This window comes from Schistocerca nitens, chromosome 4 (genome assembly GCF_023898315.1).
Source record: "Schistocerca nitens isolate TAMUIC-IGC-003100 chromosome 4, iqSchNite1.1, whole genome shotgun sequence".
NCBI classification, from domain to species: Eukaryota; Metazoa; Arthropoda; class Insecta; order Orthoptera; family Acrididae; genus Schistocerca; species Schistocerca nitens.
The window spans coordinates 639,989,670-640,013,069 of record NC_064617.1 but is presented as its reverse complement, the minus strand read 5'-3'; the positions used below and the strand labels follow the sequence as shown (position 1 = coordinate 640,013,069).

The following is a 23,400-nucleotide window of genomic DNA, read 5'->3' as shown; positions in this document are numbered from 1 at the left end:
CACCCCCCTCAGATTTAGTTATAAGTTGGCACAGGGATAGGCCTTGAAAAACTGAACACAGATCAATCGAGAAAACAGGAAGAAGTTGTGTGGAACTATGAAAAAAATAAGCAAAATATACAAACTGAGTAGTCCATGCCAAAGGTAGGCAACATCAAGGAGCATATTAGCTCACGAGCGCCGTGGTCCCGTGGTTAGCGTGAGCAGCTGCTGAACGACAGGTCCTTGGTTCAAAACTTCTCTCGAGTGAAAAGTTTAATTTTTTATTTTCAGATAATTATCAAAGTTCAGGCACTTGTTAGGAATATACTTCTCATATTGCAAGAAAGATAACGTATAGGCGTCACAAAGCCAATAGATGTTGCAAGGTAAGAACAAAGCAATGACAACCTAACTTCTAAGGATATCTCTCCGTCTGCCGCCACCAGCAGCCGTAATGGCAGTCAAAAACCTGAAAATGGTCTGAGGAAAGGGCGGAAACCGGTTGCTGACAAATAAAAAATCCGAAAACTAGATCGAGACTATTTTTATTTGATTTTTAGCATTTTATATCAATTGCTGAGCTACAGTTACATAATGCCGTCTAAAATTTTAAAAACAAAGGAGAGTTTTGCTTAATCTCAGCTTTCAGATATTCGAAGTATTTGTTAAAATGGCTCTGAGCACTATGGCACTTACCTTCTGAGGTCATCAGTCCCCTAGAACTTAGAACTACTTAAACCTAACTAACGTAAGGACATCACACACGCCCATGCCCGAGGCAGGATTCGAACCTGCGACTGTAGCGGTCGCGCAGTTCCAGACTGTAGCGCCTACAACCGCTCGGCCACCCCGGCCGGCTATTCGAAGTATTGTATTAGCCTTTAATGTAGCGGATGTCCGTAGATATACCAGTGTCGGTACAGGTTTTATCTGCAACGTAACTGTTACGGCAGACATGTGCCGGTATAAGGACCCAAGTTTTCCGGGAAACAAAAGCGATATCTCTTGTCGTTTCCATTACAAATGCTAAAGAAATAACTGCTAAGTACTAGATAATGGCTTTGAACAATCCCTGGATGAAAAAATGCTCCATAAAGAGCCGAGGTTGAAAAAAAGCATCCTTCATTCGAACCATGCTCCGTCTACTATGATGCCTTTTTGGCAATCGGAAACACGCATCTGAAGTACCTTTGTTGAAATATCCTTCCAGTTACCTAGATTTGGGCCCTTAGACTTACAGCTAATCCTGCAGCGAAAGAAATTTCTTACTGGAAGATGGTTTCAGTTCAGTGGAACGGTTACAGCCGCCGAACGTGAATATTTTGTATACCTTTTAGACGAACAACGGGAATTAAAAAAGTTTTGGTTATCGCAATGGTCTAAGGACGGTTGGGAACCACTGTCCTACACAGATGTAGCCCTGGAACGGCATGTATGAGGCGGCCCAGTAAACGAAGGCGACGTTGATCGCTGTAGGTAGTACTGGAGAGCAGGTGAGGCGCCCTTGGCTCTGGTGCTGTGGCCATCCGGGCGGGCTGGTTCGCCCACGGCGAGGGGACAGCCGCGGCCTTACGTAAGCGCCGTGATCTTTAAAGCGATGCGCATGCGCCACTCGCCAGAAGATTCACTCGTGGCGAAAGCAGTGAAACGAAACCTGTAGCTAACTCAACACTATTTTCCCGAAGCCTTCAGTGCAGGTACTTGCAATACTTTGTCGATAAACTATGACCGACGGAGTACAAGTGCCTTTATTAGATCAGTGCTCAAACACACAACAATTCTGCTGTTCCCATGGGCAATAGAGTGTAAACGCCTGAAGACGAAATAACACTTTCCGGAATCGGTTACTTCAGTAAAGATATTTCAGTTTGTGGCGGGGATGTTTTATTGGCGGCATATTCCAGTGGATTCTTCGGTTGCTGCTTGCTACAACTATTTCACATGTCAGAATAAAAACGAACTGTGAATAGCCTGTTCCTTTTATTCGAAGCTTCTGATATTGATAAATACTTAGGGATCACAATTACGAATAACATAAGTTCGAACGATTACATACACTCATTAAAACTGCTACACCACGAAGATGAAGTGCTCCAGACGCGAAATTTAACCGACGGGAAGAACATGCTGTGATATGCAAATGATTAGCTTTTCAGAGCATTCACACAAGGTTGCCGCCGGTGGCGACACCTACAACGTGCTGACATGATGAAAGTTTCCAACCGATTTCTCATACACAAACAGCAGTTGACCGGCGTTGCTTGGTGAAACGTTGTTGTGATGCCTCGTGTAAGGAGGAGAAATGCGTACCATCACGTTTCCGACTTTGGTAAAGGTCGGATTGTAGCCTATCGCGATTGCGGTTTATCGTATCGCGACATTGCTGCTTGCGTTGGTCGAGATCCAATGACTGTTAGCAGAATATGGAATCGGTGGGTTCAGAAGGGTAAAACGGAACGCCGTGCTGGATCCCAACGGTCTCGTATCACTAGCAGTCGAGATGACAGGCATCTTATCCACATGGCTGTAACAGATCGTGCAGCCACGTCTCGATCCCTGACTCAACAGATGGGGACATTTGCACGACAACAACCATGTGCACTAACAGTTCGACGACGTTTGCAGCAGCATGGACTATCAGCTCGGAGACCATGGCTGCGGTTACCCTTGACGCTGCATCACCGACAGGAGCGCCTGCGATGGTATACTCAACGACGAACCTGGGTGCACGAATGGCAAAACTTCATTTTTTGGGATGAATCCAGGTTCTGTTTACAGCATCATGATGGTCGTATCCGTGTTTGGCGACATCACGCTGAACTCACATTGGAAGCTTATATTCGTTATCCCCATACTGGCGTATCAGCTGGCGTGATAGTGTTGGGTGCCATTGGTTACACGTCTCGGTCACCTCTTGTTCGCAATGACGCCACTTTGAACAGTGGACGTTACATTTGAGATGTTTTACGACCCGTGGCTCTACCCTTCATTCGTTCCCTGCGAAACCCTACATTTCAACAGGATAATGCACGACCGTATGTTTCAGGTCCTGTACGGGCCTTTCTGGATACAGAAAATGTTCGACTGCTGCCCTGGCCAGCACATTCTCCAGATCTCTCACCAACTGAAAACGTCTGGTCAATGGTGGCCGAGCAACTGGCTCGCCACAATACTCCAGTCACTACTCTTGATGAACTGTGGTATCGTGTTGAAGCTGCATGGGCAGCTGTACCTGTAAACGCCATCCAAGCTCTGTTTGACTCAATTGCCAGGTGTATCAAGGCCGTTATTATGGCCATAGGTGGTTGTTCTGGGTACTGATTTCTCAGGATCTATGCACCCAAATTGCGTGGAAATGTTACCGCATGTCAGTTGTAGTATAATATATTTGTCCAATGAATACCCGTTTGTCAACTGCATTTCTTGACCTGGGAGAAGTAAAGCTGTGAGGTCGGGGCGTGAGTCGTGCTTGGGTAGCTCAGTTGGTAGAGCACTTGTCCGCGAAAGGCAAAGGTCCCGAGTTCGAGTCTCGGCCCAGCACACAGTTTTAATCTGCCAGGAAGTTTCATATAAGCGTACACTCCGCTGCAGAGTGGAAATCTCAATCTGCATTTCTTCTAGGTGTAGCAATTTTAATGGCCAATAGTGTAGTAATGTTGTGGGGAAAGCAAACTAAACATTGCGACCTATTGGTAGAATACTTTGAAAATATTTTATTGGCGCCTAAAATGAAAAAGATCACACCTCGCATGGACTTACGTGATCGTTCACCCCGCGCGCTGTTCGAGAGTGGAACAGTAGAGACAGCTTGAAATTGGTTCAATGAACCCTCTGCCTGGCACTTAATTTTGAATTGCAGACTAGTACTGTTGCTGTAGATGTCGGTGGTAAGCATCTGTCATTAACCCTCACTTGATTTTCAATGATCAAGACAAAATTAACAGTTCCCCTCCCCTCAGTTCAAGTTCATCTACGTCCTGATTCACTTCTGTACGCTGGACTATATTGCCTGATAAAAAATAAGTGAATCACCCAGTAAACATGGTCTGATGTCATTGTAACTTCGTACACGTACGCACCATCGATGGTTACCGATATGTAAGTGATTAGAGTTGCAATTCTCTGTGAGGGATAGAACGACCGGCGGAGATTGTTCGTGTTTAGTGCTGTTACCAGGCCTCTTAGGGCCTGTAAGGAGCGTGGACGGCGATAGATGTTGAGTGCTCACTCTGAAGGACACGGAGATGCCGCGTACTCGTGTCAGACGGCGTTATCAGTACCTGACACTTTCAAAGAGAGGCTCGTAGTTGGTCTGCACTTGGCAAGCTGGTCTAAGAGTGCAGTATCCAGCTCTGTGTGGCATTAGGACGTGACGGGCCCGATATTGGACTGCGTGGAAACGTGTCAGAAGGCGCATTTGTCGTCGTCGTCGTCATCGTGGTGGTTCTGGTCGATCACGTCTGATCTGATGACCGCAAGGGAGGATCACCGTTTGCTGCACCAAGCACGTTGTAGCCCCTATATTTCTGCGTTTGTGATCCGAGAACAAATAATGGACTCCGTGAACAATCTGTGTCATCCAGCACCATTAGTCTGAGACTAGCAGCAGTCGGACCAAGGAATTACTGTCCCGTACGTAACTGCCGTTAACATCACAATAAAAACGGCTGCGCTTGGGGCACGGCCGTACCCGGGAAGGTTTGACTGTCCATGAATGGCATCGCATTGTATCGAGCGACGAATCGCGGTTCTGCACCACCCCTGATGACCATCGTCATAAAGTGTGGCGGCAGCCTTTCGGTGTATTGGAGAACCGCAGTGGGTTTACTCCTAGCGTCATCTTGCTCAGCGCAGTTGGTTCTGACTTCAGGTCACGAGCTTGTAGTGATTGAAGGAACTCTGACCGCACAACGGAGAGTCACGGACATCCTGCGTTTTCAAGTGTTACCTCGTGGAGCAGTATCGTGATTCAATTTTTCAATGGAACAACGCTCTTCCACATAAGGCACGTGTGTCTATTAACTGTTCGCTTAATTTCGAGGTACTCACAAGGCCAGCAAGATCCCAGATCTGTCCTCCGACACGTGTGGGACTAGCTCGGGCCTCATCTCCGTCCCAGTGCCAGTATCCAAGATATCAAGAACCATGTACAACAGCTGTGGGCCACCTTGCCTCAGGAGAGGCTACAACAGCCTTATGACATTCTTCCCGACCGAATCAGTGCACGCATCTAGGCCAGAGCGGCTGCAACGCACACTGATAGGTGGGCTCATACTGCCAAGTTCTTTGCAAATTTGACTCGATTCTCTAACCACTGAAATAACATCACATAACCTCCCACCTCGTGAAGTTTCGTTTCGTTTCCTTCTCCCCTTCTGGGTGCTTAATTTTTTTGTCAGACAGTGCTATTCTTTTCTATTAATTCACTCATTGTGGTTATCCACTTCGTTTTGGTTTTATTTTGATTTCATGCTTCAAAGTCTTATACATGACTAAATGCCGGCCGGGGTGCCCGAGCGGTTCTAGGTTGGTTGGTTGGTTTTGGGGAAGGAGACCAGACAGCGAGGTCATCGGTCTCATCGGATTAGGGAAGGACGGGGAAGGAAATCGGCCGTGCCCTTTGAAAGGAACCATCCCGGCATTTGCCTGGAGCGATTTAGGGAAATCACGGAAAACCTAAATCATGATGGCCGGACGCGGGATTGAACCGTCGTCCTCCCGAATGCGAGTCCAGTGTCTAACCACTGCGCCACCTCGCTCGGTGCGGTTCTAGGCGCTACAGTCTGAAACCGCGTGACCGCTACGGTCGCAGGTTCGAATCCTGCTTCGGGCATGGATGTGTGTGATGTCCGTAGGTTAGTTAGGTTTAAGTAGTTCTAAGTTCTAGGCGACTGATAACCTCAGATGTTAAGTCCCATAGTGCTCAGAGCCATTTGAACCATTTTTGAACATGACTAAATATTTGACCGCCTCGCCAAATGTGTCTGTTCTGGATATGCCTTTGTACACAATGAGTCATTGTAAATTGCATAAGAGAGGGTACTTTTAACTATGCCGTATATCGAGGTTTCGCCTCGGTCCGTTAGTGAATGGAGCAGCGGAAGAGTGTGCATCTTCTTGTGAGACCGATTTTATCTTCGTGATCAGTGATTGCTTGTTGGTGGCCCTGTAAGCCGAAGACTGGTGAAGGAAATAAGTGAAAACAGTAAAACAGTTACAGTTCGTGTTTTCCCCTTTCATAATCCTCAAACACAATTTGACTGCTTGGAATGTGATGACTACGGACAAGTACGTTATTAGCACCCGCTGTTGGTTCTTATGGCCAACTGTAGCTAAAACACAGAGGAGATTCCTTGCTAGTAATATAACGAAGCATCAGTAAAAGAAGACGTTGACATTTGTGAGGAAATGAAATTGTCTGAATGGTGGGGGCCCTAACCCGGATCCCTGCTGCCTCTCGGATCGACTCAGAGTTCCAGCTTGACACGTGTTTCAGCCCATGCCCTGTCAAAAGAACGCGAGGTTGCGCGCGTTCATACGAAGAAATGCCCACCCCCCCTTTTCTCTTCTTCTTCTTCTTCTTCTCCTCCTCCTCCTCTCTCTCTCTCTCTCTCTCTCTCTCTCTCTCTCACACACACACACACACACACACACACACACACACACATTTGAATAAAATGAGAAATTTCTTCAGATGTGGCTTATTCGGAGAAGCTAAAGCAAAAGGTAAAACTGTCACAATCAGAAGGTTAGCTTGAGTATCTCACTGCTATACTTGGTGCGGTGCTATTAGAGCTGGTATGCCGTTGCCTTCCTCCGACGTCTGAACTGACTTACGCAATCAGGTACTGGGCGGACCACAGTTTAATGTGGGCTCATAAAGAGTGACATTCTAACGCTACACACATACTCGGCACGTATTCACTTAAAACTCGGGACACCTTTCGTAGGGGAGCCCTCTTGTCAGCTTGTAAAATACGTGATTATCGTACGGCTTTTTCACAGGTTGCGCCCTTGGTGCTGTCCCAATCTGTAACACCACCTCTTTCCAAAAAGGACTATCGCCTTCGAGACTTCTTTCAGACATGAGTGTGTTTCATTGCCTGTTAGTGCATCTATATGTAGATAAGACTAAAAGCTACTCCAAAGATGGCCGATGTATCAGACATTAATTCGACGCATGATCCGACTCGGACTCCACCCTTCTTCTCAGTCGCTGTAGCCTTATGCGTCACGCTACCCGAGTTTGATTTTCCGTTTATTTGTAGGCGAGAGTGCCCTCGCACAGTACAAATCCGTTAAACGACTATGGACTCGCCATGGGAGCTGGATACGTGAATCCCCTGCATTCCCCCACACTACGGTGAGCTTCTCCAAGACCGGTCGGAGCGAGGGCTTGAGCGGGATGAAGTCGAGATGTCCTGATACAGTTGATGGTGGGGTTAGCAGCGAGTTGACATGCTTGAACCTAACCCTCCTCCCCAACTGTTTCTGTACCTGCTGGCATCACGTTAACCTAGTGCCCAATGTGATGTCGAGGTAACGCGCATTTCTGCTCAATTGTACTTGGTTTTCAAGTGTCATGGCTGCCTCTTTAGCTGCCTTTTAGGAGCAGTAGTCGTCTTGCAATTGGTCGACCTACGTCGTTTTGACGTCATTGTGCCAGAGATCATGTCTACGTCTATTCTTCTCGCACTGATCTACGACCCTGTCCATTAAGACAGCGCTATTAATTTGACGTTGATCTCTTTTAACAGGCTTCAGGGATAGGACAAAGTAACGCCAACACCCACATAATATTTATTAAAATAAAACCACTCCTGCGTATTAAGCTGTATTGTATTTACACAACAGCTCTCTTTTCAAGTGCCTGTACGAACAGAAATATGTTTTCGGTTAATAATTGTACTGCTGCGATAGTACGCGGGTAACCCCAAAAGTAAGGTCTCCAGTTTTTTTTTATAGGTACACAGACCTGTTTATTTCTACAATGGTTTACATCAACTTATAGCTTGAACCTTTAGAAGCTGTGGCAGTTTTTGTATGCCCGTGTCATACCAACTCGCCGCCATGCTCCTCAGAAAGTTATGAACCTCTTCTTTCACCTCGTCGTCGGAGCTGAATCGCTGGGACCACAGTTCACGCTGACAGGTACTGTGAGACTGAAGGAAAAAAAAAAAAAAAAAAAAAAAAAACCACAAACAAACCTCAAACGGGCAGTTCAAAACCGGAGAAGAGGAATGTTGAGCAAGGGCGTACACATTCTCCATGACAACGCTCGGCAAACGGTTGCTCTCCTGCAACAGTTTCAGTGCAACATAATCACCCACCCTGTAGTCCTGACTTGGCGCCCAGTGACTGTCACCTATTCCCTAGGTTAAAAGAACATTTTGCCGGAAAGCGATTCAGTTCCGACGACGAGTTGAAAGAAGAGGTTCATAACTTTCTGAACACCATGGCGGCTAGCGGGTATGACTTGGGTACACATAAAACTGCCGCATTGTCTACAAAAATGCCTCGACAGAAATCGTGATTATGTCGAAAAAATAGCTAAATGTTCAAGCTGTAAACTGATGTAAACCATTGTAAAAATAAACAGGTCTATGTACTTATAAAAAAAATAGGAGACCTTACTTTTGGGATTACCCTCGTAGCGTATGGTTAAGTAATTAATTTCTGAAAAATGTATAAACACATCTGGCGTAAGTATAGAGAGCAGCTAGTCTTACAGAAGATCACAACCAGTTAAAAGTGAGGACATAAGTTAATTAAAAGTGATAACTCCATCGTCATAAGCGAGGAACCTACAAATTATAGTGTAGAGCTAGCGTTTTACTCTTAAGCAGCCTGATTGATCATGCGTATCCTGAACGATGATCAGTGAATTTTATACAATTCCTCACATACAAAATGTTCCTATTCCTGAAGAAATGCAGGAAGAGGTTAACGGGCCGTAAAGTATTGTACGATACAGACTGGAATCGCTCCACACAATTTAAATTCGACGATGGTGGTAGCCGGGGAAGACATTTCTCTTGCGTTTTCATACTTGCTGTCTTGAACGTACGTGGCCATGAATGGGGACATCATCATCTTCCAAACTATGATACCTCGCAAGGAACAAAATCTATGCCTTGAATGAAGAACGGCACCTAAAATTAATTTATGGGTTCTATCAGTTAACTTTCCTGTCAAGACTCACTGAAAAGCGCGCTCAAGCTATTGAACACAATATACTCTTAAGGGACATCCACAACTGTTGCTAAAATTTTCCAGGATGAATAAATCCGCTCCAGTTGCACTTGACGAATCCTTGTTTTCCATAAAATCGTACACCCGACTCGGGTTTCGGTATGTAAATCCCATCTCCAGGAGCTACAAAAAACAAGAGGGACACTATATATAATTAATTAACATTACAAGGGTCCATACAAATGCGAACAGCAGGTCATACCTATATTGCGTACGAAAAATTTTTGAAGTAGTGTTGAGAACCCGTGCGGGTAACGCAAAAAAAGGTTATCACTCAACACTTTCGGGCTGAGATGCCGTGGTCCATACATAAAACTCTCCCCTTTTTTTATGTATGGACCACGGCAGCTCAGCCCGGAAGTGTTAAGTGATGACAACACCCGTCGTGAAAGCCTTCATTCTCTGATCAAGAAAAGGTTCTTTGAGTCAACCAGAACCGCACCCCATAAATGCCGTAGAAAGCAAATTTGGTAACTTTAAAAGTAGCTCACTAAGTGCCCAGCCCGCCACTTGTCATGGACGCCGAGCAAGACCGATCAACAGATCCCTCTGCGTACGAAAATGAGATGCCTCAGTACGTACGTCATAGACTGCCCGCCGCCGGAACTAATACCAAGGGCGGAAGGGACAGGCCCAAGAAATCATAACTAACAACACGGCCACTCTCGCAAACGCCACTCGCTAGCAATAGCGTTAAAACCATATTACTGTATGAACGGCATTACCTGAGCTAGGCCAGGCACAAACCAAAAAATAAATGTAAAATATGCAGTATGTGTATAATACAGTTGTCAAGAAATAAAAAATGTATAATGCAGTTGTTAAGAAATAAAAATAATAAAACCACAGTATGAAATGTAAAAGAGGCCAAACTGACATACCTACAAATTAAACATAATTGTGAAGAACTTCCATTATATTCGCAAATGAAAGAAGAGTTTAATACTTACAGTTTTATCGGCGTTGTCCAGACGTCGTCTGAGATCTGCCATGACGGAAGACCTGCATCTACATAAGCAGACCACTGCACAGTGTAAGACAATGGGTACATCGTACCATTATGTCGATTTTATTTCGTACTCCATTCGCGTATTGAACGAGGGAAAATTGGCTCTGTCCAAGTCTTTATACGTGCCCTAATCTCTCTTGTCTTGTTCTCGTAAACCCTGCGCATGATACACGATTGTGGCGGCGTTATAATCGCACACTCTTCTTCGAGAACAGGTTCTCTAAATTCACCCAGCGGCGTTTCGCGAGAACTACGTCTTCTTTAATCCAACGGTTCCCATTTAAGTACCATAAGCATTTCTGTTACTATTTCGTGTGGGCTATATCTATCCTAGGAGCGATTTTCCATTTCGATCGATGACTGTTTTCGTTCCTATTTGGTCAGAACGTCAGGCACTGGTCGCACTGGCGCCTTGCAAGCGAGTTACTTTACATATATACTACATTTTCCATTCGCTTTCCAAAATACTGATTTTACGTTATCGTCCCATTTCGTGTCGCTTCTGAGCATTAAACCTCAGTGCTCGTTAAGTGATGTGTCCAAGATTTCCACCAGTAACATAGTGATCAGGTATATCGAGTTCATTTTATTGCAGGCTTTTCTGCAATTTATCCACAATAAAGAGTGCTGCCATTCGTTATACCAAATGGAAATGTTGTCCAAGTCGTTTGAGATATCCGTTAGGACGATACATATCTGTACAGAACGGCATCGAAACAGTTTCATCGACGACGTCACTTTGTCTAAACCATGTTAGGATAATCAAGGGTGAGTCAGTAATAACGCCTTTTTCAGTTAATGTGACTGCGGGTGAGTGCCCAAGTAGGCGGTGACCCGCTAAGTAGCATTGCAAGGAAGTCGGAAATTCAGTTATGATGGAGAAGTGGAGTGTGCAAGACCACATTTATATGGCAGAGCTTTACGATGGGACGAAGTCAGTAGTAGCGGCCCAACGAGCTTTCCGCAGCTTAAACCTTCACCGTCCAACCATGTGGTATCAACAGGACGGTAAACTGCACACACCGCCCGTCTGTCGGTGCATGAACTGCATAAACGGTTTGTTGGATGTCTCATCTCCCGATCTGGTGACGAGGCTATGCCGACAAGTTCACCCGATCCGACCACTCTGGATTTCTTCTTCTGGTGGTATCTTACACACAGGGTGTTCGAAACTCGCCCTGCGAACCTCCAGGCACTGGAGGCCAACATCACAGGCGCTGGAGGCCAACATCCCTACAGAAGTCGCCGGTATTCGTGTTGCTGTACTGGAAGACACTGCGTGGCAGCTTCATAGCTCGTCTGCTTGATTGCTACAGTAAGAATGTGCTCATCTGAGGATGTGATCTTTAAGAAGTGAGTGCTATATACAGCTTGAAAATCCAGAGTCTCACTAACACGTCTGCATTTGTAAATCATGAATGCCTGTGTTAGTAGGGTTTTTGTTAACAGTTGAAAAGGGGCGCTCTTTTTGGGCCACTCTGTATAAGTCTTCGTCTGTTTTAATCAGGTGTGAATATGGTCATTATCGACCGAAATCGATTGGAGGATGACAATTTTTATGGTAATAGACTGGAATTAAAGAAACAAACTAAGTCATATGGAGCTGGCGATCTTCCTATCTGACCAACTGCTTACATATATTGAACACAACTCGGCGATTCTCAGTGTGTGCTGGTGGGTCAGAGTACTTCCGCGATGGCTTGGTACACGGAGAAAATAAAATATGTAATTACGGTGGAGGTGAGTCAGCAGCAATTTGCGGACATTTTTTTTTTCCAACCGGCGCACGTAACAAGCGTCTTCCTTTGTGAGGCGCTGTTTCAGAAGCTGCGGCTCTTGGTGCCAGCAGAGTGAGCCGTCTCTCCTTTGAGTTGGCTGCAGCTGCCGTTAGCGTGCGTCTAATCTCATTACATTATCCGGGCGGCGCTTGGCGGTTAATGCGGTAATCGGGACGCTTGATTTAAGGTGAACGCGACCGCCCCTCCGTGTCTATTGATTCCGGAGGCAATTTGGCCACAGCTGCAACCGCACAGCTTCAGCAGCACTCACTTTTGGCTTGGAGCTCTTTATGGCTCTTACAAAACTATATACCCGATGCCGGGTGGTTATAATTAAAGTGCAGCTACTCGCAGATATCCAGCAGTGTGGGCTGTAATTATCGTATGGCAGCGAAAATTGGTAGATTTGCTAATGCTTTAATGCGGAACCGATTTACGCTGGAAAAAAATTAGTTCTAGTTTTCGCCACCAGGTGCAAGTCTGGCGCTGTGAATGTAAGAAAGACGTATAGAGACGTTTCCATATGTAATGGATTAGGATCGGGATGTGGGCAGTAAACGTCGAACGAGTGAGAAAGACATAATGATGATATTATTATTAACTGCCGCTTACACATTCGTTCAATATGAGTACTGGAGGCGTCGACGAGATGCTGTACGGCGCTAGATTTGCACCTGGTGGCCTAAATTGGAACTAATTTTTTCCCAGCGTAAACTGGCTTCTTTGTGAGTAGCTGCACTTAAATTATAAAAAACCTGGTATGTATGGACAGGTAATACGAACTACAGTAGTAGAGTTAATGTAAGTAAAAGCTTTATGCAGAAATAACGTACCATATTTGAATGGCATACTGACTGATGGTGAAGCTATATGCTGTAGCTGGATTAGGCACAGCGTATGTAGTGTGAAGACCTTTAACTCATAAAGACTGATTCGCAATTGATGGAATGGATAGGAAGGTCAAAACATTCTACATTGCTCTGATGTAATTCCATTTTCGTAGCGACATACCGAGTCTCGTCTTTATCTTCGATAAGGATAAGAGCTGAGGTAATGAATTAAAATTTGTGCCGAGGCCAAGATTTGAACCCAGATCCCCAGCATGCTAGGCAGGTGTGCTATGGACTACACTGCCGTGGCAGTGTGGCTAGCACAGTTATATGGAATACGCTAGCCCAGTACCCTCCCTAACACAAACTTCAATTCACGCCTCAGCCCATCTTGATTTTCCCCCTTCTTAAATTTCCAGTATTGTCGACAATCTCCGATATCGGAATACCCTAGCTCTGCACGTAATGGCGAAATCCTGCCTGTACCTGAGGCGTAGACTATCTAATGATATGACGTTATTACGTTTTCCTGGAGAACCTACTCAATACTGACGATTTAAGGAGGAGAAAATGAAGATGGGCTGAGATGTGAATTGAAGTCTGTGTTAGGGAGGGCATTGGACTACGGTATTCTGTGCATCTGTGGTAGCCTTAGTGCCACGGTGGTGTGGTGGATAGTATATCTGCCTAGTAAGCAAGAGACCTGGACTAAAGTACCGCGCGTGGCACAAATTTTAATTCATTTCTTCAAACTTTATCCTTGTTGAAGATTCCACATTGCATTTCAAATGTTAGCATTTACGTCCGGCGGCGCGACACGGAAAGGGACGTCAAAAATAAAGGTGTGTCAGGAAGTTTTGATGCTGACGTTGGTAGATGGGAAGGAGGAAGGCGGTATCATCGTCCGCTAACATCGGAAGGATAACCTTTTTTTCGCCGCGCTCACTCATGCTGTAGTTGGGAGATTTCATGATTTTGCTTTTTCTTAGTCTTTACACAGTGTTATTAGGTTGCTTTGTTTTTGTGACGCAATGGAAATGTTGCAGGTCTACTTGGATACTTTTCCCTTTGAGTGTTATTCCACAAGTCAGACCAGATCTTTGAAAGTAATACACGTTTTAGGTTTTGTAATAGCTTCTTCTTCTTATTTTCGCTACGTCGTCTGGGATGGGCTAAGTTTTGGCAATTTTATTTCATTTAACTTTGTAGTCGGATGCCTCTCCTGTCGCCGCAGCCGTCAGTTGCCTAAGGGAGGGAAGTCGCATCCGTCATCTGTCTGTGAACTGTGTAAACTTTGTTGTGTGTGTGTGTGTGTGTGTGTGTGTGTGAGAGAGAGAGAGAGAGAGAGAGAGAGAGAGAGAGAGAGAGAGAGAGAGAGAGAGGGGGGGGAGGGAGGAGGGAGGGTGTATCGTATTTTAAGTGTGTGTTTGTTGTATTTTCTGAGGCGGAAAGTAGGGACCAGTCCAGCATTTGCATAAACCAGCTTGGGAAACCGCGTAAAAACCACACTCAGGCTGGCCGGTGCGCCAGCCAAGGTCGTTAATCCGCCGCGCGAATTAGATCCAGTTCTCGTTCACTTTAGTGTCTCGGAAATTAACGCTCTGCACGCTACGCCATACGAGCAGATAAAAAGCCTACACTGTGTATACATACTGAAGAGACTATTTTCATTAAGTAAGGAGAAAGCTATAGTTGTTATTCGGCGATATATGATGCTTAGGAGAAAAAAAAACTGAGTAAGTTAAACAGGCTCTATGTATTGCCTTATAAATAATGCATGTGTGCCTGTAGTAAATAAGTTTCGATGTTTTCATGTGTTTGGACGATAAGATTTCTTTTGTTTCACTTGTTAGCATTGTATCATGCAAAATTTATCAAGGACGTCCGACATGACGTTTGCTTTAGTTATTAATAAGCTTGATCATTGCTAGTTCCTTAATTCTGAGTCTATATCCCGGCTTTTGTTTATAACGGATGATATCCCATACCCTCGTTAAGTGAAATAACGTTGTCTTGGCGTTCCTTCTAGTGTGTACGCGCCACTAGTTGACGGCGACGTCGCATACTGTCAACGTTTGGTGTCAATCGACCATAGTAATTGTTTTTTACTTTTTGAAAGTGTTTTTGTGTTCCGAATTTGTTACTGTAGACACACTGGTGGTGTGCAAAACGTAAGGACGAAACTAACTTTCACATGATGTGTCACTGCCAAGTAACATAGCTCGATGAAACTTGGACCATCATAGAAAGAACTGCTACAATCTCGTAAATTAAATTCTCGATGGAAAGCACGTTGAACTTCAACAAAAATATCCGAGTTTTACGCTCTTACAGCAGACGCAAGTCGCGAATTTGATCAACATCTCATGGCTACTGCCACCTGGCTACATGTGCGTCATCAAGTCCTCCCATTACCATGACCCTCCACCAGGACAGCCAGCAAGTCCTCAGATCTTCCCGTTTGATTGTCTCACCCTGTTTATACGACAGTATATGCCTAATATAAATGTCTAATCCTGGAGATAAAAAACTGAAGTCATAATGGTAATACGATTCTTTACGTTATCCCACCTTAGCATTCACCTGAAGAGACTAATTTAAGCCATGGGAAACTTTTATTAGAATGGCCAGGTGGCGATTTGAGGAAACCAGCTCCTCTAAAGAAATAACAAGGGGGCATGGATGGAATTAGACCGGCAATGTGTGCCCTATAATCACAACAGCGTTTCCTGATTCCGTATCGTAGGTGATATTCATTATTTCGGGTCATGCCCACTCTCGTGGGGTGGCAGTTCCCATGGACGTAGCCGTATCGAATGAAATACTGTAGTTTTCATCGCTTGTACACTCCTGGAAATGGAAAAAAGAACACATTGACACCGGTGTGTCAGACCCACCATACTTGCTCCGGACACTGCGAGAGGGCTGTACAAGCAATGATCACACGCACGGCACAGCGGACACACCAGGAACCGCGGTGTTGGCCGTCGAATGGCGCTAGCTGCGCAGCATTTGTGCACCGCCGCCGTCAGTGTCAGCCAGTTTGCCGTGGCATACGGAGCTCCATCGCAATCTTTAACACTGGTAGCATGCCGCGACAGCGTGGACGTGAACCGTATGTGCAGTTGACGGACTTTGAGCGAGGGCGTATAGTGGGCATGCGGGAGGCCGGGTGGACGTACCGCCGAATTGCTCAACACGTGGGGCGTGAGGTCTCCACAGTACATCGATGTTGTCGCCAGTGGTCGGCGGAAGGTGCACGTGCCCGTCGACCTGGGACCGGACCGCAGCGACGCACGGATGCACGCCAAGACCGTAGGATCCTACGCAGTGCCGTAGGGGACCGCACCGCCACTTCCCAGCAAATTAGGGACACTGTTGCTCCTAGGGTATCGGCGAGGACCATTCGCAACCGTCTCCATGAAGCTGGGCTACGGTCCCGCACACCGTTAGGCCGTCTTCCGCTCACGCCCCAACATCGTGCAGCCCGCCTCCAGTGGTGTCGCGACAGGCGTGAATGGAGGGACGAATGGAGACGTGTCGGCATGCTGTGTTGCCTGTGTCTATGTGCCTGTGGTTGTGTTAGTGTGATCATGTGATGTATCTGACCCCAGGAATGTGTCAATAAAGTTTCCCCTTCCTGGGACAATGAATTCACGGTGTTCTTATTTCAATTTCCAGGAGTGTATTATTTGGCCGGCAAAAGGAGGAGAAGTGATGGCGTACGTTTACCAACCATATTCTAGACCGAAGTGCTAGATTAAATTCCAAATCTGTCTGCAGGACCTTATGAAGTACGGGCGTTCACGATGATTCTCTTCCTTGGATCGGAACTTCAAGGTTGACGCTATTTGACAGGAATAGGCTATGTGCTGGTACCTTCATCATTATGAAGAACAAAAGCAACAAGAACACACTATATACACGTAAGCATTGCAGTCATCTAGACGAGAGAGTTAAATCCTGGCATGCAAGGCGCCAAGTGGTGTCAATTAAAAAAAGCTAAACTAGTTTAAAGGATGTGCATTTTCAACTTCTCGCGGCATAATGAATAATCCATTAAATTTCGAGCATGCAGCCGCGCAAATAAAATTTCCTTCACTGATATTTCGGCCGCATATCGTCCGGCCATCCTCAGAGTGAGTCACAAGACTGACGACAAGACGCGAAGCGCGGCCTTACATGCTCCACCGCGGCGGTACTGCGCATGCGGGTCACAGATGCTGCTCGGCGGCAGAGACATACGCTTAAAACATGCGCCGCCTGTGGCGAAGGCGTACAGACATTCGATTCGCTTATCGATGTATGATCGGCGGCGGTGACACGATGACGACTTCTCTGCAGTTTAATTACTCAAAGAGCCGGATTCCATGCTTTGTTCAAATTGAAACCATTATCTCTATTTATTAAATTGTTGGCTAATCTAATATATATAGCTTCCTTGAATACAGATTCCCAAAAAGAAGAGGTGGATGTTAAAATCTGCACATCACTGTAATTCATGGAATGACCTGTATCAGTACAATGTTCGGCCACAGCTGACTTGTCTGGCTGTAATAAGCGTGTGTATCTTCGATGCTCCACACACCTCTCATGAACGGTCCGTGTTGTTTGACCTATGTATGACTGCTCACAATTACCGCAATGAATCTGATACACACCCGCTTTACGAAGCTGTAAATCGTCCTTCACAGAGCCGAGTAAAGCTGCGATCTTCGTGGGGGGCCGGAAGATCACCTTAACACAGTGTTCGTCAAGAATACGGCCTATCTTCGAAGAAAGAGCACCAACATAGGGCAAAAACGCACTAGATCTGAAGGAATTACTATCTTCTTCCCCATCACATACCTGCTTTTTAGGTGTTGCATCGAATGCTCTACGAATTTGTTGCGGAGAATATCCATTCGATTTAAAAATGCTCTTGAGGTATGTGAGCACTTCTTGCAAAATTTTCCTTATCGGATATACAGTGCGCCCGATGCACTAAGGTCCTAAGGACACCTATGGTCTGTGAAGGGTGATGGCAGCTACTGGCATGAAGATATAGATTTGTTCAAATGGCTCTGAGGACTATGGGACTTAACATCTGAGGTCATCAGTCCCCTATAACTTAGAACTACTTAAACCTAACTAGCCTAAGGACATCACACACATCCATGCCCGAGGCAGGATTCGAACCTGCGACCGTAGTAGTCGCGCGGTTCCGGACTGAAGCGCCTAGAACCGCTCGGCCACCGCGACCGGCATATATAGATTTGTGTGCGTTCGTTTCCGATGTACGGATGTCCTAATGTGCCATCACTTTTACGGCCTTATTTGAACATATGCTTCTATCATCTTATTTTCAGTTTAATGGTGAATTTTATGAGCAAATTGATGGTGTTGCGATGGGAAGCCCCCCTCTGGTAGCTAATTTATTCATGGAAGACTTCGAGGACAAGGCACTGGACTCAGCAAGTTTTAAACCTACGGGCTTCTGGAGGTACGTGGACGACACATTCGTGGTATGGCCCCATGGTATGGATGAATTACATCGATTTTAGAGCATTTGAATTCCATCCATGCTAGCATTAAATTTACTATGGAAATAGAAAAAGACTGCTGCCTCCCCTTTTTGGATGTTGTCGTCCGCCGACCAGCATCTGTGACCCGCATGCGCAGTACCGCCGCGGTGGAGCATATAAGGCCGCGCTTGGCATCTTGTCGTCAGCCTTGTGGCTCACTCTGAGGATGGCCGGACGATATGCGGCCGAAATATCAATGGAGGAAATTTTATTTGCGCGGCTGCATGCCCGAAATTTAATGGATCAGTTTTAAGGAGTCTTCAGTGGTGTTGCAGGCCACTTCATTTTTTCACGGATTGCCGAATATTTGTTCACGCATTGACGAACAACGTAATAAGGATTTCTTGAGATATTATTAGCTTTCCTTTCTATTTCTGCCAGCTGTATAATTCCTATATTGGAAGCTATGTGTTGTCTGTTAATACCCACAGATGCACTGTAAAGTAACTGAAGCGGCACGACGAGTTGAACGATAATATTCATGAGATCGCCTCACTGACATTGTGTTGTTCACTGCCCTGTTGACACAACGGAACTTTTTTTCGATGTTCATGTTTGCTCTTTTGTGGATACTGTATTCCTCTAGAGCATCCCTTTTTACGAGTTTATTTCTGAGTTACTTGTATCGGTATTGTCATAGATGGACGTGTTTGTTTTAATATTTGTCCACAAACCGAACTTTTGAATAAATGGCTGTAACGGCGAGCCATTTTTGCGCGGAATCCCCCTTCCCCTCGTTTGGGGCACAGCACGCAAGCTTATTCGTACCTAGTACGCGTTTTATGTAATAAAATAAAAGAAAGTAAAACTAGAGATAAAAACAGCGCGTGCGGCGTCCTCGCAGGCGAAACGTACATTTTTCACTCCGCTCGCGCGGAACCCGATTACAAAAGATTACCCGGCGGCGCGTAATTGAATTGCGCCGGTTTACAGTTTATTGGATCGCGTAATGCGCCGCACAATGAAACGCGGGCGCCTTTTGTCTGTCGCTTGGACGAGAGCTCCGCAGTTCCTGTCGGGGTGCGGGGTTTGCAGACAGAGTTCCGCGCTTTAGCGACGGACGTTCGTGACTCGTGCATCGCATCGCCGAAGTCCGCTGCAACGCCCGCTGCCCGCTCGGGTCCCGCTTGTGTCTCCAGGTAACGCTCCGACCCTTAATTACAGCACGTGCGCGTGCATACCACCTCAGTTTGCGGTCCAATTCGTCCGGCCCCGACTGTAAATGAGACAATTGCAGGTTCTCTCTTGCCTCGCCCCGCTATCACCTCCACCTCTACCCCCACGATCACACCTTTCTGTGCCTGCATCGCATTCTGCATCTACATCGATACTCTGCAAATCACATTCAAGTGCCTGGCAGAGGGTTCATCGAACCACCTTTACAATTCTCTAGTATTCCAATCTTATATAGCGCGCGGAAAGAACGAACACCTGTATCTTTCCGTACGACCTCTTATATCCCTTATTTTCTTATGCTGATAGTTTCTCCCCATGTAGGTCGGTGTCAACGAAATATTTCCGCGTTCAGAGGAGAAAGATGGTGATTGGAATTTCGTGAGAAGATTTCCGCCGCAACGGAAAACGCCTTTGTTTTAATGACGTCCAGCCCAAATCCTGTATCATTTCAGTGACACTCTCCCCCATATTTCGCGATGATACAAAAAGTGCTGCCCTTCTTTGAAGTTTTACTTTTACTGTTGGCTAGACGGTGAGGGCGACGGAACGTGCTTGTAAAATATAGAAAATTAATCCGTCGGTGATACGGAAATTACGAAAGGAGGCACATATTGCCGAGGGTACTGGGACTAAGTATCTACTCGCAAAAGACGCAAAGTGCTCGTAAGTGTCTGCTGTTGACATGCACTGATGTGCGATCACGTACATTTTTGTAATAATAAGAAGTAAATAACTAGTTAACAATATGCTCAGTCTGATTACATTGGCAGAGTGGGTACTGCCGGACTACAAATAGGAAGCTCCTGGGTTCAGTCTATGGTCGGTCCTAGAATGTTTTCTGTCGCTTACCTTCTTCTTCACCTATGGCATTTATCAGTTAGTATGAAAAATACCATATCGCACAATGACATGGGACCAACCTTAAAATGTAATCCTCCTATAACTGACCGGTTAAATTAGCTCAAACGTCCATGAAAGGCAAAAGTGTGCCATGTCCATTAGGATCGTGCCTTGTAAAGCACTAATACATTAAATCCCACCTTCGGGTTGAGGACAGTACCACTTTTTTAATAAGAAATGCTGGAGATAAAAAAAAACTTGATGGCCATTGTGGCGTTTCCTGTAACATGATGTATAAAAACATTTAAATTATAAGCCCACGTAAATTGTGCCACCAATCCATGTTACGAATTTCATCGATAACCTCCAGGAATTGAACCAGTTATAGTTTATTCGAGGCGTTTTGCCCAAGTTCATATGTGTTAAAGGTGCTGTGTTCTACGTATCCAGTAAAAAATTAAACATGTATTCAAATTACATGGTTTATTAGTAAACACAGTTCACAGCATTCACAATAACAATAACCATCGGCCATGTTTCTGCACTGTTGCTAACTTAATTTTGGCAGGCCTTCACAAAAAAATATAGTACTGGGGGTCTTAACGACCTTCCTCAAACATCGACACAGTTAGAATGCCCTCTAGCGCCTCCTAAAATTCTGCACGAAATTCTATATAGAAGCATGCATCTCCACATCAGTTTAAGGGGGGTGAAATCACATAATTAAAGTATAAATTTGTACTGCATAGTAGAATGAAGCTACGAGGTGGCACTATATTAATTCATACTAGCTTTTACATAAAAGAGATTTTCGATAGTATAGTTAATCAGTCGAAATGCAAGTAATTGTGGTAGCAACAATATTTGTCAGTTATTCCTTCCACGATTCAATATGCCATCGTAGCAAAAATTAAACGTAATTTTTATGAACTTTAGAATGGAATGACATGTAAAATGTCTCATATTAAAGAATTTATTGTGCTGATTCTAAAACTGGGCTTAGATTTCGCAAGTCTGTAACATGTCTGCAGTCACGGAGACTTTAATATTGCGATTAATATTGTATTAATATTCACTCACCTATTGCTTCTGGGTTCCAGTTGTATGTATAAAAGATGATCACCTGCCCCCTAGCATTAGCTGAATGAACTGTGCTTTTGGAAACACCGTGTAATTGAATTTAACTATTACTGAATACATTCCTTTGTCAATACGTGATACAGTTTTTGAATTAACCAAAAGCGTAGGTACCCCATGAAACCTACTATCCTACTATGGCCTTCGTAAAATTCTTGGTAGCAAAATACGGAATAATGAAGTTAAATGGTTTCAACATTCGAAATACGGATTTCTTATAAAGATCTTAAAATGCAGTTTCAGGAGGATTGTGTGGTGTCTACGGAATCAGCAAGCAGTCAGCATTGTTTTGCTGTTGTTAAAAACATACACTACGTATAACAAAAATAGAAGGAACATGACATCAGTTTAGGTTAGGATCAGAGTGTGTTGGTGTTGCGATCGGCTTTGCTTCAGTAGTTGATAATCGATTGCTTAAATTACCCTGTATCTCACCAGGTAAAACAAGTACATAGAGCATAGGTATGAGGACATAAGTTTTAAGATTCTACATGATTAAGTCAGTTTCCGATAGCGAACTGATACGTCGGTCAGAACAACAGCACCGTGCATAGAGAAAGAGAGAAAAAGAGAGAGAGAGAGAGAGAGATAGAGGGGGGGGGGGATGAACATACTAACAGCACACGTCCAGACTTTCACGTTTTGGAACTCACCAGTTGGTATTTTTGTGATCTTTCCAATTTGAGTGCGTAAATCTACATCGATACACCGTAAGGTAAGCCACCGCACGGAGCATGGCGGAGGGTACCCTGTACCATTACATGTTGCTGCTTAGAAAGACTTAATTTTATGAAATTGATGATTTACAAACAACGTGCTTGAATCGTACCTAACAAGCAGAATGCTGAAAGTTGTACTGACAATTCCAATAATTTTAGGAGGACAGAAAAATTTAGTGACTGAAGGAGATCACTAAAGGAGTCCTATAAGGTTAAATTTTGGTTCCAGTGCGATGACCTCCAACTTTACATTCACCAACTAGAATAAGTACCTCTTGCAGACGATACTAACGTTATAATAAACCTCGTAAGAGACAAAGCAAGACAAGAAATAGTTAACGATATTTTTCAAAGGATTACTACTTGGTTATTTTCAGCCATTAATGGCTATGTTTGTGCACCGTGACTGTGTGGGACAATTATTTATTTCAAGTTTCTGCTACCAGTCACTTTTTATTTTATGCTTAATCTAACATAATGCAACGCGTTTCGAACATGTTCTGTTCATCTTAAGGCGTTTATACATAGATACATACATATAGAGAAATGTCACTTAAAAATAAACAGCCTTAAATTAGATTAATCTAGAACTATTTGTTCATTGTTTTTTCTGTAGCTGCTGGTGTGGCATTTGGGAGAGGGGGGGGGGGGAGGGGGGCAGTGTATGGCTAGAAATCGAAATCAGTGATGTCTTCTGCTGATTTCGATTTCTAGCCATACACTGCCCCCCTCCTTCCCCCCCCCCCCCCAAATGCCACACCAGCAGCCACAGAAAAAAAACAATGGACAAAGAGTTCTAGATTAATCTAGTTTAAGACTGTTTATTTTTAACTAACATTTCTCTATATGTATGTATAAACGCCTGAAGATGAACAGAACATGTTCGAAACGCGTAGATTAAGCATAAAATAAAAAGTGACTGGTAGCAGAAACTTGAAATAAATTATTACTACTTGGTTCTTTGAAAATAGGCTTTCGATAAATTTTGAGAAACTTCACTGTGTTCAGTTCCCTTTAACAAATAGTCATACCAACAATTCATGTGGCACATGAACATGAGTCAGTAAACGATTTAGACTGCTCCAAATTTTCGGTGTGTATATAGATGAAAAC

The 23,400-nt window shown here is 44.7% G+C and overlaps 1 protein-coding gene and 1 non-coding gene across 2 annotated transcripts in view; both read left to right on the top strand.

Moving 5' to 3' along the window:
• LOC126251439 (mucin-17) overlaps positions 1-23,400 on the top strand; it is a 138,742-nt gene that overhangs the window by 27,799 nt on the left and 87,543 nt on the right. The gene's annotated exons all lie outside the window — the stretch shown is intronic.
• On the top strand, positions 3,449-3,523 carry Trnas-cga (transfer RNA serine (anticodon CGA)). The gene has a single exon. It is a non-coding gene; the product is annotated as a tRNA-Ser (tRNA).